Source organism: Periophthalmus magnuspinnatus, chromosome 7 (genome assembly GCF_009829125.3).
Source record: "Periophthalmus magnuspinnatus isolate fPerMag1 chromosome 7, fPerMag1.2.pri, whole genome shotgun sequence".
Lineage (NCBI taxonomy): Eukaryota > Metazoa > Chordata > Actinopteri > Gobiiformes > Gobiidae > Periophthalmus > Periophthalmus magnuspinnatus.
This window is the reverse complement of record NC_047132.1, coordinates 1,269,134-1,285,599: the sequence shown is the minus strand read 5'-3', so window position 1 is coordinate 1,285,599 and position 16,466 is coordinate 1,269,134. Positions and strand designations below refer to the sequence as shown.

Here is a 16,466-nt window from a genome sequence, read left to right as displayed (position 1 = left end):
CATGGAACCTCAATGGTAATGTGCCCATTGGGGTGACCTACTTGGTTGGTAATTATTACTCTATAAGCACTCGGGCAAATTTCCTCTCAAGTAGGCTGCCAAAATTACAAGTTCAATCATCTATTACTACTCATGAATTGAGCCAGCATCCACATTCCTTTAACAAATAAGGTTGGTTTAGTGTCACGTAGTGAGCTTAATGTGAATCATGCCTATGTTGCAAATTGAGGGGCAAATGTGCAGTCGCATTTCAAAAGGAAAATAGAGTGTGCTCAAAGATTTAGGATACGTTATCAAGCAAGTGATGGGTCTTTAAGGTAGAGTAATACTATATTTAAGGGGTATTTTGCAGCATTACTATTGCCAAAACAATAGGGCAACAGTAACTAGTCTCAAGATGTTCTAAACCCAGATCACGTTCCTTAATTGAACATAGAGTAATACTGGCCCAATACCTACAGACTTTGAAACACTCAGATTTTCTGTTCTTTGTGTAGAGGTTCCATGGTGTAATGGTTAGCACTCTGGACTCTGAATCCAGTGATCCGAGTTCAAGTCTCGGTGGAACCTGAGCCACTTGCAGGCTTTTATAGGAAAAATAGGATTGGATCGGTGAAGACCTGCTTGAGTTGCATCCTTCTGAATGCAGTTCAAGTACATGTACAGTTCATCCCAAAAGTTAGTATATTTAAAACCTCCAACAAAATTTGGTGAAGAAATTTCTTTGAATGCGCATCTCCATAACTTAAGTAAAGAGAGTACTGAAAAGTTCTTCTTAAATCAAAGTAAAGTTACATGGCTAAAATGTATTCAATTACAAGTATATTTACTGCTGCCAAAATGTATATTAAGAAAAATAAACTATTCATGAAAAACACTACTAAAGTGGGGTTGGGACAATTGGGACCTGCCAAAATTATACTGAATTGCAAGTATGAGTACAGGTTTCATAATCTACTTAATCTACTCAATTAGAGTGAACTGCATATTTGTAATTATTCCTTACCACTCCTGGAAACATCTTGTATTCTGTAACTAACTGCTCTTCCTACTCTTAAATGTACTGTGCAGGTGGTGGTATGCTGTGTAATCCTGCTCATATGTCTGGGGGTTAGGGATTAGCTTCAACCGAGACTGTACGGAAGACAAAGAGGAGAATGATGATGATGATAATGATGATGATGGCGATGATGATGATAGAGGATAGTAGGAACAGGCAGGAGATGCCCACAGTGGGGCTGCATTCAGGACAGCCCTGACAAACCAGGTGTCTGTTCTCCAGCAACCACTAATTATGACTATTTTGCACCGTAGTAGTGGCATTCAAACTGTTTTACTATGTCATTCTGATTTCTCCTTTGCTGTTCTGCAATTATGAACATCACCATGGAGTACATTAACCATTTTTCACTAAAGATCCAAGAGAGAAATCACTTCACTGAACTGAATAAATCTCACACTACAAATGAGCTTTTGGTGTCCAGATTGTGTAACTTAGTATATTGTGTGTTTGGGCAACCAAAGACCACTGTTAATGGAACTAAGTGCAACTCTGCAAATATCAGGTGTGCCAGAAATCATCCTGTAAGACTCTTTGAAGATGAGGCTGTCACAGATGTTGCATTGTGCAATACATTTGCAGGTGCAGTATTTTCAGTGCATACCGTATTGTGTACATTCATAAAATTTTCATGACATGCATTAATGTGCTGGAGTTGGATCAAAGGGCTAAAATAATTGTAGGGAATAGAGAGAAGCAGGTGGCACATCCTCCACCAAAAGCTGGATGGTGCAGCTTCAAGAAGTAGCTGAAATATCAAATTTGTTTCTCAGCAGAAGTAGATTAGACACCTGGGTCACTAGGTAAAGATGAAAACTGAATACATCTTTTTGACAACAAGATTTAAGAGCACCTAAGTCATGACAGTATTTCAGATGAGCATGACAATATCCAATCATATGGCGTTGCATAAAATCACCACTACTGTCACGGATAATGGATCCATAACTATGCAAAGCATTCTAAATGTAGCAGGCAGTTGATGAGATGGGCTGACAATGGATGTTATGTACATCTATGCTGTTTTGTAAGACACAATAATGGCGCTGCTTATGTGATTGCTTTGTCACCATTTCATGCACAGACAAGTGGTTACTTTCAAAACCCTAAAACCATTGTTTTACAAAAGGGCTACAGCAAAATGTCTATGTCTATGGAACAAAGCTGTCCATACAAACCCTGAGGTGATTAGATGTAAAACAACAACCTGGAACTTACACTGCGCTGTACCTGACTTTTATTGCCTTAAAAACACGCAGAGAGCAAGTTCTTTTTAAACAGTTTAAACTGTTTGCAGTGATGAAGTTATTCCTCACTTAACTTATGCATCCCCAGCATAACTATGAACTAATCACCGCAATTAATTCAAAAGTGCTTTTCACAAACTTCAGTTGCTTATACAATATATGTGTACTGGGCAAAGACTGAAAAAAAAAAAAAACTGTACCCCCAAAAAATGAACTAATTTAGTTGTGTGCTATCTTTTGGGAGAAAGCATGAGATTGTTTCCAAGGACACAAACATTTCAAGATACAAATGGAGCTTTTGTCTTATATACAACTACAGCAATACTGACATTTGCTGTAATTGTAGTTGTAGTAGAAAAATTGTAGTTCCACTATGCAACTTTTCTGGTGGACGGTTAGTCACCATCTTGTCTCCATGGAGATGTTATTGGTCCACCGGGGATTTTTCACAGTATGGCATTAAACGTACTTTTCAATGTATCTTCTAACAATAGGAACATTATATAAAAAAAAAAAAAAAAAAAAAAAAAAAAAAAGTTTTAATGTCATTCAGTGAAAAAAACCAAGTAAAGCAAAAACATCTTGGTGGTATATAATATAATGCATCTCTAAAGGTCCTATATTATACAAAACAGACTAATGTGAGCTTTAAGCCATGTTAAAGCCTCCAAAACATACCTGGAGTGTTGTTTTGTTTCATTCACACATCTTTAAGTAATCTTTTATTAGTCTGTGTCATGATCCCTGTCAGTCCTGCCATTTTTTGAACCTTTTCCCCTTCCTTCTGTGTCTGAGCCTGGAGCTGGGTGAAGATTTGTGCTCCTCCCGTGCACACCTGGAGCTAATCCTCAATCAGCTGCATCTGGGGAGAATAAGAGGGGCCAGGACCTGACACTCAGCACCAGATCATCTGCGTAGCTTTGTTCATGTTTTTTGACTCCTGTTGAATTGGATACTTTTGCTCCTCACTAGATCCCACTTCCTGGACCCATTCAGCTCTGCTCTTCCCTAACGGGACCGTTCATCTCGTCTCAGACTCTGCCACTCCTGCTCTACCCCTGGACCGTGGCAAACACTCTGCTCTCAACTCACCCATCAATCTACCGTCATATTGCACTTTGAAAATCTGTAAATAAACACTGTTAAACCTTTCCCCGAGTTCTGTCTCTTTGGTCCTTCCAGTCAGTCTTTACGACAGTCTGTCTATATCACCAATGCTCAAAATGCTCTGTTCCACCTTGTGATGTCATATAGTAGTAATTCTCAATTTAACAGTGACCTTTTTACATTTAGTTCAGTAGTGATGAGAAATTTCAGGGCTGAAATGATCCAAATGATTCTGGTGAAGATGCATGGAGTTTTAAAAATACAGGAGTACTTCCTGTACCACATGACATCACAATGTGAAGTGTTTTCTGTTTGAGAGAAGAACTTGAATGAAGGGCATGTGTGTTAAACATTTCTGAATAAAACAAAACACAACTCCAGGTATGTTTTTGATGAAGAAACAGCATAATAGAGTGGGAAAATATAACATAAACCAAACATTAAGTGCATTTGTATATTTTTATACTTTTTTTTATTATTTTGTTTTAATTTCCTTTCAGAAACAAATTTGATCTGTATTACGATGTGTGTCTTGAAACAGTGGACTGTGCCAAATGAGCTGTGTAAAGTGTATGCTGGTGGTAAGTGCACTGTGCCAGGCTGGAGCTGTCTGTCAGGATTAGAAAGCCTGCTCTGGCTCAGAGCCGGTGTCGCTTTCCTTCAGTTATAGTCAATAGTCATTATGAGCAAGTCAATGAGCAGGTTTATTTAAGTGACATTTTGCAGACTGACAGGTAACTGTGTGGGCTGGTTACACTCTATACTTGTTATTAAAAGCACAAAGAATGACAGTTGGCTTCTAATGTGATAATCAGATTGGGACATTTGGATCTAGTTTATGGAACAACATTACCTGACCAGCCAGTCATGTCTACATTCTGCTCGAATCCAGAAGGGTCTGGAACTGGATAATAGACATTCACAACAATATGTAACTTATTATTTTATGGTGCTTTGATTGTTGATTCTGCTCAAATCTACGCTGTTTCTCAATCCTTTATGTCCTTTATAATTTTTCCCCTTTTGTCATGTGTTTGTTTTCGACATGAACGGAGCATGTGTCTCTGATCGGTTAATTCGCCTGATGGTCACGCACCCTGAAAATGGGGAGAGAAGATACGGCTCCAGACCCACTTGTCTTTGTAAAGTTTTGTCAAAGCGTGTGGTTCTGGCTGGCCAAGTACGGAACAACAAACATTGGAAGGACATTTGCATTTTCAATTATGAAGATTTATCTGAAGGTCTGTTTTAGTTTTTGTGTTTTTGTGTTTTGGAGGCATATTTAAAAACACTATACTAATGTCTACAAAGAGCATGGATCTCTTAGGTTGCAGGGTACACTCAGAACTACTTGCCTTCTTGCCTAGTATGCCAGGAACAAACACTTTTCCTATAGCGCTCCAGACATGCTTGTACCTAAAATAGTTCAATACAAGTGAGAATAAATGGCAGCAAGCCCGGAGTTTTCTTTTGTAGTTTGTCTGCGTCATTAAATCATTACCTGGCACGTGTACTTTTTAGAATATTTGATTGCATAGACTGCGTCATATCTTTCAGAGTTCTAGGGAGATTAGCCAGTCGTTGAAAGGTATTGTACATTCATGTCAAAACACACAAAGTTGCTTACAAGGAAAAAGAAAACTAAGTGAAGTAATAACCAACTCAGAGGAGAGAAGTTTGAGGCCAATAAATGCCACTTCAAACTCTTACAAATAGTTTCTCTATTATAGTTCTACCATAATGGAGCTCAATAGTGACCGCCCACCCTTTGTTGGGACATTAGTCACCCCAAAGCTGGCTAGCTGGTTAGCCTTCAAACTCTGTGGGAACTCTATGGGAAAAATGAATAGGAAATTTACTTTTGGAAGCTGAGCAGAGTTCGAAGTAGGCGAGACTGTTATGCTCCATTATTTCTTGAAATTAAATGTGAAAGCGCCTTGTTGGGAGCTACATTCAACCTTATCACCAAGTACAATTACTGACTTCACACACTTCAATAATCACTTCCACAAGCAACTTCTCATATTCAGTTCCCAGACCGCCTACGGTATGTAGTTATTCTGCTTTTCCCATCATTGTAGAACATGTGCAGTTGGCTACTCATTCAGTTTGATATTCCTGACCTCTCATATGGGAAAGCGTCCTCATCTACTGCACTGCAGCCGTTCCCTGGTTTAACCTTTTGCCTCAGAGGGGTTGACGTATGATAAACCCACCTAAGGGACAAGTACACGTGGTAGTAAACACAGAATGATTCACATGTTTTAACAGCAGTATATCCTAAGTAGGGTTGTCAAAAGAATCAGGTACTAACTGAAAACTAGTATCAAAACTAAATACTCATTTGAGCAGGTATTGATACTAAAAAAGTCACATTCACAGGACAGGAATGAACCTGAACAGCTTTAGAATGATCTTGAGCTGTATCAGAACAAGTATAAGACACATATACGTGCATGGACCACAGTGGAACCTACCTGGATGACACAGAAAATACACAGAAATAAGGCAGCATGATAATATTTAAGAAAGTACAATGTTTTCATGTTGAAAATAACATTCTATTAGAAAGAGTATGTTTTATTATCACTGTAGTATTGGAATTAGTATTGAGTATCGAGTGTATACCTTAGTATCGAGATCGAGTTTGAAATGCTTGCAAGGTGAAAACAGTAACCCTGAGTATTCTCCTGAACAGACCTCTTCATTGTGGAGAGTGTTGGTGGCAGAAACCATGAGGAGCACAGGGTCTCACAGTCTGAAGATGGATGAGCAGATAACTGAAAACAACCCACTGTAAACGCTCCTGAGCACTGTGTGATAGAGTGGTATTACTGTAATCCATCACTGCAGCCATTAGTCCCACAAGTGACCCATGGATGTACAGAGCTGGCCTCATCTACAGGGCTATCCCGACCTGGGTTGGTGACCTGGGAAGACAAAGTGAGGAAGCAGCAGAGGAGCTAATCTCAACATCTGCAAGAGATAAAAAAAAACACACAGTGATTTTTGCTTTGATCCGATGACAAGTAATATTATGGCCTATACCAATGCCTACAAGGTTTGTTCAGAAATGCATTGTGCCTTTACTATAAATATTTTTACTTTGCCCTGTTATATTCGCTCCACCTTAGCTTGCCGGATCTGAAAATTAAATGAATGTGTACCGGGTTGAACTGGGAAAACAAAACAGCCCTCAACGTTTTGGTCCGGACCAGCTCTCTGATCACAAAAAAAAAAAAAGACAACAACAAAAAAACATTTTATATGTAAAATGTGTGTATAATTTGATTATAACTGGGGTGATCTGAAACAAAACTGACTTTTTAGATTGAGTAATAATAGGGCTGTCGATTAAAATTACAATTAATTGCATGATTATCCTGAGTTAACTTGTGATTAATCGCATTTAATCTGGAAGGTATTATTTTGGTTATTTTCAACAACATGACAGGACCAGAGCCCAGTCTGACCAAAGTCTCACCCTAAACTTGCTTTTTGTATGAACCGCTTGCCTGTCTCCTCAAATTGAGCTGAAGTTGGAGTGCACTGATGGCCACAATTAACCTGTGATTCAAATATTTTTTTTTTTTCTTTTAGAGATCATATCATAATTGACACTTTTCATATATGACACATCTATGAGGCTCATCCACCTCAAAATACATCTTTTTCGCTGATGAGAATAGAAGCTTAATTTTCTTCCAGATAAAGGCCATGCTCCAACAGTCATGTCCAAATGAAGAGGGTTTGACAGACATTTAAACACCAAGGATGAAAGGGTTTACCCGCTGGGACAGGTGGGTCTAAGGGATCCCTTTCACATATACGGTGTGTACGGAAAGTATTCAGACCCCCTTAAAATTTACACTCTTTGTTATATTGCAACCCTTTGTTAAAATCATTTAAGTAATTTATTTTAGTCATTATACACACCGGAGAGTATTTAGTAGAAGCACATTTTGAGCTAATACAGCCATGAATCAACAAGTTTTTCACACCCGGATTTGGGGATCCTCTGCCATTCCTCTTTACAGATCCTCTCCAGTTCTGTCAGGTTGGATGTTGAAGGTGGACAGCCATTTTCAAGTCTCTCCAGAGATGCTCAATTCACAGAGTTGTCTTGAAGCCACTCCTTCATTATTTCAGTTGTGTGCTTAGGGTCATTGTCTTGTTGGAAGGTGAACCTTCGGCCCAGTCTGAGGTCCTGAGCACTCTGGAGAAGGTTTTCATCCAGGATATCCCTGTACGTGGCCACATTCATCTTTCCTTCAGTTGCAACCAGTCGTTCTGTCCCTGCAGCTAAAAAACACCCCACAGCCTGATGCTGCCACCACCATGTTTCACTGTTGGGACTGTATTGGACAGGTGATGAGCAGTGCCTGCTTTTCTCCACACATGCATCTTGGAATTAAGGTTAAAATGTTCTATCTTGGTCTCATCAGACCAGAGAACCTTATTGCTCACCATCGTGGAGTTCTTCAGGTGTTTTTTTTTAGCAAACTCCATGTGGACTTTCATGTGTCTTGCCCTGAGGAGAGGCTTCAATCAGGCCACTCTGCCATAAAGACCCCACTGGTGGAGGGCTGCAGTGATGGTTGACTTTCTAGAACTTTCTCCCATCTCCCGACTGCATCTCTGGAGCTCAGCCACAGTGAACTTTGGGTTCCCCCGATTCCTCAGTTTGGCCGGATGTCCAGCTCTAGGAAGGGTTCTGGTCATCCCAAATGTTTCCATTTAAGGATTATGGAGGCCACTGTGCTCTTAGGAACCTTAAATGCAGCAGAAATTTTTTTATAACCGTGGCCAGATCTGTGCCGTCCCACAGTTCTGTCTCTGAGCTCTTCAGGCAGTTCCTTTGACCTCATGATTCTCATTTGCTCTGACCTGCACTGTGAGCTGTAAGGTCTTATATAGACAGGGGTGTGGCCTTCCTAATCAAGTCCAATCAGTTTAATCAAACACAGCTGGACTCCAATGAAGGAGTAGAACCATCTCAAGGATGATCAGAAGAAACGGACAGCACCTGAATTAAATACATGAGGGTCACAGCAAAGGATTTCAACAATTTCTTGTTTCTCTGTCAATAGGGGCGCTGTGTACATTAATGAGGAAAAAAAATTAACTTAAATGATTTAAGCAAATGGCTGCAATATAACAAAGAGTGAAAAATTTAAGGGGGTCTGAATACTTTCCGTACCCACTGTATGTGTTAATGAAATAACACCAATCAATCATTAAGAGTTACGGGCAGACGTGCTACCTGCTTGACTGTTGTTGTGTTGTTGGCTGTTTGGGTTTTCCTCTCTTTTACACAATACATCAAGAACTCCCGAAGCAATCTGCACTCCGCTGAGAACACTGGAAGAGGTAATTCCTTTTTGGGACAGGAGACCGTTCTGGACAAACCAGTTATTTCAGTGAACGATGACAGTACATCCCTGATATGTGCAGTGACGTCTGCAGGCCCAATCTGTGCAGGGATTGGATGGCTGCAGGTAGAATGCAGCTGATCTATGATTGCAAAATACTTTCAGCCCTAGGTGTTACTAGCATACCCTAAAGTATATTTACTTATACTTTAGGGTATGCCAGTCTTGCACTAGAAAAAGCGCGAAATGAACCAGAAGGGAGCGCAGCGCCATTGGCTGGACAAATGCGTAAACTGCAGCTTTTCACACCTTAAAGAACTGATGAGCTACACCTTCTCAGTGCTCACTCCATTTAAAACACCACTTAATGCAGTTTGGAAAAGGGCCATGGTGTCAGGCAGCTGGGTCCTTGTCAGTAGCTTCTCTATTAGTTATTACCCTGCAAAATGCTTTGCGGAGTGCATAGGTTAGGTCATTCTATTGTAATTTTTATAGTATGGTAGTTGCTTCAAATATAGAGGCTTAAGTCTTCCTTCATCACAACGTAGACACTAAAAGTCTATCCCATCAACAGACTTTTTAGCAACCTCAAATCTCACTAATTGTGAATTATTTTACCCCAACACCCAAGGTACTTGTTCTAGAAGAGAAAGAACGATTAGACAAAGATACCCTGTTGGTTGCTTTGAAAGTGCAACATGCTCAACATATTGGAGTTCCTACATTCTTTAGGCACTTGAAACATTTAAATGTGTAATGCAAAGATGGCACATAAAGCCTGTTTTTGTCTTACATGTGGAGCATGTGCAGGTCCCGGGCGTATTAGAATATGTATTCCTCCTCTCGAGGAATCTCCTTACCAAAGCAGAGTGCATGTTGGCCTCCTTTGTGCTGGGCTAAGGCCTACTTACTGTACCGCGCTGCAATAGAACGGAGACAGCTTTTTAAAGACGCGCCCCCAGGGTTCAGGCCAGATGGGTTTTACAAAAGGGGGTTGAGGAGAATAAGCAGAGGAAAAACTAAACAGAGCCGCACTGCTGAAACGCTACATTAGCTGCTGACGACTTATAGCTGATTGTTGGGACCAGCGGATGGCTGCTAATGCACTGTCACAGTAAATTAAAGACTGGGCGACCATTTTGGGACTCATTTCCACCGTCTCCTCCCACACTTTTGCTGCTCCTCTTGATTGATCGGCCGCTAAATGTTGCTCTACATTTAGATGTAATCAGGACAGCCTTATCAGTGAGATGAAAGACCTCTATTCTGGGTTCATTCCATTTATACTCGCCAGTTCATTCATCACAGCCACATCTCCTCCCCACCTCTGTTTGAACGCGCCATCAGCCTAGGCTAAAGTGGCAGCGGAATGGCACCCATGAACACGCTGGAAGTATCAGAGGAGAGCAGATCCTATGCTTCATTTACACAAGCATGAATTCAGCTAGCACAGAGACATCCAACCCCCCACCCCTAGAGCCTTTTACAGTTAAATGCACAAACTCTGAAGAGAAGGAACCATAGACTGAAGAATAGGGTGCATTATCTGTTTAGACATAGGCTCAGTACAAGTCATACATACTTATGTATGGTATGATTGGAATCCTGTATCTTTCACAGTGTGAGAGGTCACAAATTGGTCAGAGAGAGCTTAGTCAACTCGCCAAATATATAAATCTAGATATATGAAACTATGTTTCAAAAAAGAAAGGATAAATCACTTTTTTTTTTTTTACTTCACGAAATACAAAGTGCAAAGAGGGTACTAAGCAAAGGGTGGGTATTTATTTATTTACATTTTATTTCAAGTTTTGAGAGTTCCATATGCATCTATTCATAGTTTTGATGCCTTCAGTGAAAATCTACAATGTAAATAAATAGAAACTATAAAAGAAAATGTCTGTCCAAACTTTTGACTGGTAGTCTACATAGAACATGCAGAGTTGCATTTCACTCCAGCAAATAGTAGATTTTCATGTATGACCGATCCATCCATCCATCCATCCATCAATCTATTTTCTTCTTCTTATCCAGGGCTGGGTCGTGGGGGCAGCAGGCTAAGCAGGGACTCCCAGATTTCCTCACCTCAGACACGTCCTCCAGCTCCTCTGGTGGGACCCTAAGGTGTTCCCAGGCCAACCGAGAGACATAGTCCCTCCAGAGTGTCTTGGGTCCTTTCCGGGGCCTCGTCCCAGCGGGACTCTTAACATGGAGGAGCAGGGGCTTTACACCGAGCTCATGCGGTGTGACCGAGCGCCTCACCCTATCTCTAAGGGAGCGTCCAGCCACCCTGCGGAGGAAACTCATTTCGGCTCCTTGTATCCGCGACCTTGTCCTTTCAGTCATTACCCGGAGCTCATGACCATAGGTGAGGGTAGGAACGTAGATTGACCGGTAAATCAAGAGCTTTGCCATTCAGCTCTGCTCCTTTTTTACCACAACAGACGGATACAGCGACCACATCACAACAGACTCTGCACTTATCCAACTGTCAATCTCACGCTCTGTCTGTCCCTCACTCATGAACAAGACCCCGAGATACTTGAACTCCTCCACTTGAGGCAGAGACTCCCACCCGGAGAGGGCGAGCCAGAGTCAGATTTTATTTTATTTTTTCATATAATCTCAAGTACAGAGAAATGTGTGGAGATAGGGGTAGGCCAGAATCAAATGTAGGACAATACAGGACAATTTTTTTTCATTTATTGCACTGAAAAACATGCGTCCTTACTGTAAGCGGACTTGTATTGCCACAAACCTGACTTCATGTGGCCTGGAGATGGACCTTTTCCTGCTTGTTTCCATGGAAATGTTGTTCCAGTCTTTCAGTCTGGCATAAAAATTATCTCTTTCCATGATGAATGTCCTCCCCCTCTAGTATATATCATTTTGTGGTAATTCATGTCCACTCACCTGAGCTATCCAGTCAGATTAGTTTATTTCAGTGATGTGTGGGAAATGGAAGAGCTTATTGTTTACCCATCAGTGAGAGCAAAACACGTCAAATTTAATGTTTACTTTAGGGCTTCGCTCATTAATTCTGCAGAAATACGTAATTTTTTTTCAGCCCCCTGTGATATCTTTGACTTTCTTTGCGCAGCCATATTTGGTTTGATACCATGGACCATTTGATGATTGACTATTCCACATGTCACTACCGTTGATCTGAAACCAGGGAGATATAACCAGTGACCAGACTCACATCTTCATAAAGTATTGAAGAAGTGTGTATTCTTGGCTGGCCTTCAGCATGCAGTTCTTTGCCAATCACAGACATTGTTTTAGCTTAGTTCCCATTGCTTCACTCCACTGTGCTTCAGCAGAGTTCTCACATCCTCTGCTTCATTCTGACAGCTGGTATCATTTGATTTACAAAACAATCATTAGTAAAAAACCCTCAGCACCATCATTCCCTTCTTAATAGCTCAAACAACGCTCGTAACCTGTGTTCCAGGGACTTTATCACCATGGTTACTGCACTTCCATTTTTCTGGCAATGATTAAATGAGTTGTAATAAACACTGAACCGTACTTTGATCCATTCATCTGCATTTAACTCCTTCTTAAAGGTCCTGTATTAAGCACAATTGACTCTTGTGGGGTTTTATGAAGAACTCAACCTAAAAATGTGTGTGTTAAAAATGTCAGTGAAACAAAACAAAACTCAAAGTGAGGAAACAACATAACAGCAGAAAATGACATATAATAGAAAGTGTAATATGGGCCCTTTAAGAGATGCAGTTGCATGTGTGCACCTGTTTTTAAGTGCCTCTGTTCTACTCTTACATATTGTAAATAGCCTGATATGTGAAAGATTTGATGTTTCAATTGTATGTTTACTATGCATTGAACTCACTGTTCTGCTCTTCGTGTACTCCTTGTGGTGCTTCCTCTTGACCAGGTTTTTGTAAATAAGAACTGGCCCTCAATCAACCTACCTGGATAAATAAATGTTAAATATGTAATACCCTCTTGATGAATGGATTGATGTGCTAGGTATATCTCTGCTCAACCACAGCTACCCCTATACGAATAAACTAAGAGCTAAGCAGCTTTACACATGCACAAACTGTGGACCTTTAAAGATTTGGACCTGTGCTCATGAGCAAGTACATGTCCAGCACACACACACACATACCCACAAACTGGCCTGTGTGAATGTGCGCTGACAGCAGAGGTTACCTTGAGCGGGCCGCTGGACCTCGGGCTGTATGTCTTCATTTAGCTACGTATCAGAGGATGCCCGGGAAAAGGGAAAGTTATTTTCTGTGTCTGGCCCGCGGGGAAAAGAGAGGCTAACAATGAGTGGCCATGGTGATTTGAGCAGGCTCCAAGAATAGCCAGGGAGTTTTGGTGCAGTGGGGAGGGGTGTGTGTTCGTGTGTATGTGTGTATGTGTGTGCGTGCATGCGTGTGTGTGTGTGGGGGGGGGGCACTGGTGTTGTGATTAGGGCCGACCTCGCATTAATCAGCACTCCACTGTATAGGCTGGAGTATGGAGGATTATTTGGGTCAATGATTGGAACAGCCGCTGAACTGCACTACGGGGCACAGGTCAGATACTACACTGATGGCAGTAAATGTGTGTGTACAGGTTTTACAGTGTAGTTTTATGTGTTGTCCTTTGCACGTGACTTGTGTCTGGTATGATTCTAATCCAGTAGGTTTCACAGTATCAGAGGTCACTAAATGGTCAATGAGAGCTTAGTCAACTAAATGATTACAGGGGAATTTGAGCTTAATCTCAAAAAAGGAGGGGGACTCAGAGCATCAAGAATGAAAGTGAAACATGTGAATATGTGGTTTTATGGAGAAAGACCTGTGTACTCTATGCTTTAAAGGCACTATATCTGATTTTTACTGTGCTAAAACATAAGAAACAGAACTAGTTAATTTTAAACGGTGTGCAGTAGCCCAAAGTTGTTCCTCATTTACCTCATGTATTCTGGGCATACTAAATATTCACAGTGAAGAGTTTATAGCCAGAAGCCAGAGGTGAGTTTTGCTGCCACAGTAATGCTAACAACAAGTAGTAAACAAATTTGTGTGTGAATGCTATGCCAATAGAACTTTGCTTTTGCTGTGAACACAGTCAGAAAGCAGAATGAGTGTGGTGATGATTTATGGCCTGATATAATAGTCCGGTGTTTATCTATGACACAACAAAACAGGCCAAATGCAAATGGAGCATTTTTGAGTGCTCAGAGAAGACAACCTTGGATTAATGCATGAATTAAGCAGAAAGTGAGGGGACAACATGGTTGAAAGCTTCATTAAGTCAGTTTCGCATAATATGTGTCATAGTTGTCATTTATGGACACTGTGCATATGACAGTTCATTTATATGAATGGCTTGAGAGGTGATTGGTTAAGTGGCCGTGGTTAAAGGCTGTTATTGGCGCACAATGACAGAATCAATTAATCATTGTTCTTGCTTCAGTTAAAATGTTGCAGTTGTACCTTGTGTGTGTGCTGTGTGTGTGGCTAGCCAACCACACCAGGACCTGACGGTGCACTGCTGGCACCATAATCCAAGGCTGTTAAGACCGATTCACTAAAACAGTAACAATCTGTGGAGAAGCCATCTCCAAAGCACACATGGGTGAGTTAGTGATGGCCCATTAGCCTCGGGATGAGTTGGCCCTGGCTTTAGTGGGCTGATCCCCCGGTGCATAGCTTTGTGCACTGGAATGAGAAAACCACTGCAATTATTATGAATGTTTTTAATGTTGTTAGCTCAGTCGTAAATAAAGTCGCCATGTTATAGGCAGGATTAGAAATAATTAATTAACAACTTCACTTTCCTCAGAGTGGTCGATGTGCCCTGTGCTTGTTTGCCAGGCCAGCTAAGTCTACATGCTTTTTCCAGTATTTTACAAAGACAGTATGGTTTTCTGTCCTGGAGTTCAAATGGGAATTTTTAACAAGCACATTAACCAAGTACAGAAACACCTGGTCCGTCCATGTTAAAAAAAAAAAAAAAAAAAAACATTGTAAAAAAAAGCCTTATGAGTAAACAGTAAGGAAGAAAGTACAGCAGCTGTTTACCATGTGGTGAACATGAGGAAGAAACGTCATAGATTTTGTTCTGAATGAATGATAATGATGATTATTTATTGATTTTTCTTTTTATTTTAGTTATTTATTTATTATTGGATTAGTTTGATCCAATTTTAATGATTCTATAGATTGAGTGCTCTATAAATAAATATGTATTATTATTATTTATTATGTACTGTGAGTAAGTGACTGTGATTAGTAAGGCAAATGGAAAAATACTGTATGCTGTGAGCTTGGCCCCCTTCTATTTGGCAGCGGAACAGTAGCAGTAAAAGTTTACCTTTTAACTTGCTGGCCAGTTGTCCAAGGATAGTTAGTTTAGGTAGCATAAATAAGCAACTAAGCTGTAGTCAACTCAAGAAATTCTTGTTTGATTAAAAACATTCCTGGCCAATCAATTAGCAAAACTATTAAATATCTCTATTCATGCTGGAGGGACTATGTCTCTCGACTGGCCTGGGAACGCCTTGGAGTCCCACCGGAGGATCTGGAGGACGTGCCTGGGGTGAGGGAAATCTGGGAGTCCCTTCTTAGACTGCTGCCTTCGCAACCCAGTCTCGGATAATCAGAAGAAAATGGATGGATGGATTTGTAAGATAAGATAAGATAAGATAAGATATGCCTTTATTAGTCCCACAGTGAGGAAATTCCAGTATTGCACCGCACAGTTAAAGAACAGAAGGAAAATGGTACATGCAATAAAACAAGATAATAGATAGAATAGTTTAAAATAACTTAAAAAATATACTTAAAAATAAACTAAAACTAGACTCTAATATAACATCTTCGTAAAGTGACTTAAGTATTGCACATTGTATTCACCTTATTCCAGAAGTTTCCATTCCAGATGTTTCCATGGGCACCTCAATTGGGGTTGTATTATTTAGTATGGGACTGCGGATCTTGGTTAAATCAGTTCTACAAAGCCGACTACAAAGCTGTTATAAAGCCTCCCAGAGAATCGGTGCATTGTTGACTTGTTGGTCACATGAACATTGAACATTTTACACAAACAAACCTACTTTATATCAGATTTTAGCCAAAAACTTTTCTCAAATTCTTTATTGAAATGAATGGCATTCCCGCTTATCCAGAAGTGCCACCACAAAAAAAGCACGGGTTTAGTAGCATTTACAAGAAAAGTGGGCGGAATAAGGTCAATAATCTGACCCAAACTGCACTCAGTACACTACAACTACACAGGAGTTCATGCAAAACAAGTATTTATGCAGTCCCTATCCCTGTGATGCTATGCCAATAGAGCTATGCTTTTGTAGTGATGGTTTACGGCCTGAAGAAATGGGTAGGAGTAGTCCAGAGCTTTATCTAAGACACAACAAAACGGGCCGAATGCAAATTGAGCATTTTTGAGTGCTCAGAGAGTGTTCAGCTTAATACATGAACTAAGCAAAAAAAGGTTTTGATGAGGGAACAACAGTATAATATGGTTAAAAGCTTCATAAGAACTACCCAGGAGTTCATGCAAAACAAGTATTTATGCAGAAAAATAAAAGGAAACTGTGTATTGTTATGAAAAATATAAAGATTAAACATATGATTCACTTCCAAATCTTCAGTTAACTCACTACAGACCTGCTGTAACTGCTGCAGATCCATAATA

At 40.4% G+C, this 16,466-nt stretch overlaps 1 non-coding gene across 1 annotated transcript; it reads left to right on the top strand.

The window, feature by feature from the left end:
* Positions 1-498: 498 nt before the first annotated feature.
* On the top strand, positions 499-570 carry trnaq-cug (transfer RNA glutamine (anticodon CUG)). Its single transcript has one exon. It is a non-coding gene; the product is annotated as a tRNA-Gln (tRNA).
* The last annotated feature ends 15,896 nt before the right edge of the window (positions 571-16,466 follow it).